This window comes from Dermacentor albipictus, unplaced genomic scaffold (assembly GCF_038994185.2).
Source record: "Dermacentor albipictus isolate Rhodes 1998 colony unplaced genomic scaffold, USDA_Dalb.pri_finalv2 scaffold_34, whole genome shotgun sequence".
NCBI classification, from domain to species: domain Eukaryota; kingdom Metazoa; phylum Arthropoda; class Arachnida; order Ixodida; family Ixodidae; genus Dermacentor; species Dermacentor albipictus.
The window spans coordinates 1,006,830-1,009,201 of record NW_027225588.1 but is presented as its reverse complement, the minus strand read 5'-3'; positions in this window follow the sequence as shown (position 1 = coordinate 1,009,201).

Genomic DNA, 2,372 nt, shown 5'->3' with positions numbered 1-2,372 from the left:
TTAAATTGAGGGCGACGAAACGAGCTATAGAAAGAAGAATGAGGGGTGTAACCTTAAGGGTTAAGAAAAGAGCAGATTGGGTGAGGGAACAAAGGCGAGAGAATGACATCTTAGTTGAAATCAAGAAAAAACAATGGGCATGGGCAGGACATGTAATGAGGAGGGAAGATAACCGATGGCCATTAAGGGTTACGGACTGGATTCCAAGAGTAGGGAAGCGTAGCAGGAGGCGGCAGAAAGATTGGTGGGTAGACGAGATTAAGAAGTTTGCAGGGACAACATGGCCATAATTAGCACATGACCGGGGTAGTTGGAGAAGTATGTCAGAGGCCTTTGCTTTGTGGTGGGCGTAGCCAGGCCATGACGATGATGACGTCATGACGTCCTGGCCATGACGACGACGATTGTGACGATGATGATGATGATGGCATTGCAAGCACGTAGCAATCTGGGAATACGAGTTTGAACCCGTCCCCAAGGACCCTTTCGACGCTGGCCCCTTTCATCAATTAGTTCAGCTTGTCAGGTTCAGGTTCACGCAGAGTGATCTTCGCGGTAGTGTTCACCTCAAAGTCACCTCCTTTGTTTGCGCGTCGCTATCAATGTCAGGCCCCGGCGTCGTCTGGGCGCGTGCTGGTGAAAGACTTGCCTCGTGGGAAACGCCCAAGGAATGCTCGTCGCCGTAGTGAGGCGTAAAGCCCCAATCACTGGCACGCGTCAGCGAGCTTCAGCACGCGCCGACAAGCGAACGCTTCGCTTCGCGTTGGTCGGAGGAAAAGGGCAAGCAACCACTGTACAGCAGCTCTCACCCGCTGACGCGACTCTTTCTCTTCGCAATCACTGTCTATCTCGCGTGCGCCGAAGCTCGCTCCTCGGCTGCCGAGCACTGTTGCTGGACGGTTCTGTCTTCATCTTTCAAAGTCCGACCTACAACAGCCTGCTGTAAACTAAGCTTGAACCAATAAGTTAGTTACATGTATTCTCTTTTATATATAAAAACACGCTTGAATAATGAATGTACGCCTGCCGCAACAGTTTCTTTTTATCTTTCAAGCGACAATCGTGCACAAAATATCGACAGCAGCGCTCGCGCATGCGCGTCGTCTGTGTACAAGATCGCTTTGCAAACACCTGCACGAGAATGCCACATCATATCAAAAGGTTTTGTACCATGTCATTTTTGGTAGCTCATTTCACAGCCAACTATGTAATAATTAGACGTGCAAAGTGTCACTGAAAAAGTCTGTGTTAGAAATATGGTCACGTAGTAGTGACGGTGGGAAAACATGTAGTCAAAACGGGGAGTAACAAATTGAAATCTTCTTTAGGCGAGCTTGTGCCCAGCAGAAGCAACACTCAGTCGCAACGATAGTGGTGAGCAAAGTCGGCAATTGTCCAAAATCTCATCTGCGGATCAAGCGCATTGGTTCGCATATATCAGTCGTCGAAAGTACTGCGTATTCGTTGGAGCCCGCGCGCCTTTCAGAAACTGCTAGACAATTCGTGTCGCAGATGCACTCAGACTATACAAGGTTCGTCGACAAGAGACAACCGACAGAACCATCATTCGGGAAACTTCCGATACGTGGAGGCGCGTCTAGCGCAGAGCCATAACGTTTAACATTTTTAGCCGCTGAAATAGGGGCACCGGATACAGATAATGTATTCGTGTCAATACAATTGTGCTCGTTGGCGAATGAAAAAAACATGAAAAAGTGGGTTCTGAGAAAATCAGCAAAAAAGAATTGAACCACCTTTAGCAGTCACAAAAAGAAACATAGAATAGCTAAAATTTACGTCTCAATTCGTTATTCAGTCAAATCTTGCCTATGGAGCACCTCATTTATTATTCTAGGTTGTTTTGATGCATCAACACTGCATCGGGAGGCCTTCACGTTGAGTTTATTACTTGAAAAAACTTTCACACTGCAGAAGCCATGTTGTATTGTAACTGGTTTAGACATGTCAAGTTTGTCTTTCTGGATATTAGTGAAATGACATACCGTCAGATAATACAAGCATGAGAATCGGAGGGTGTTAGTAAATGTATTTAGTTGCTCTTTGCCAAGTCGTACCATTGAAACGCTTAAATAAATGTAAAAATGTATGTATAAATGTATATATATATATATATATATATATATATATATATATATATATATATATATATATATATATATATATATTTATATTTATATGTAAGTTAGGTTCCCGATTTATACACTTCGTCATAACAAAAAATATACCGGTTTACTGTTTTCAGCCTTCTATGATGTTTTGATAGCGCAAGACATTCACTTTGTTCTCTGAGGCACTCAATAATTGCTGTGGCATATTACCTTATTGTAGCACACTGGATATAGTAGCCAATA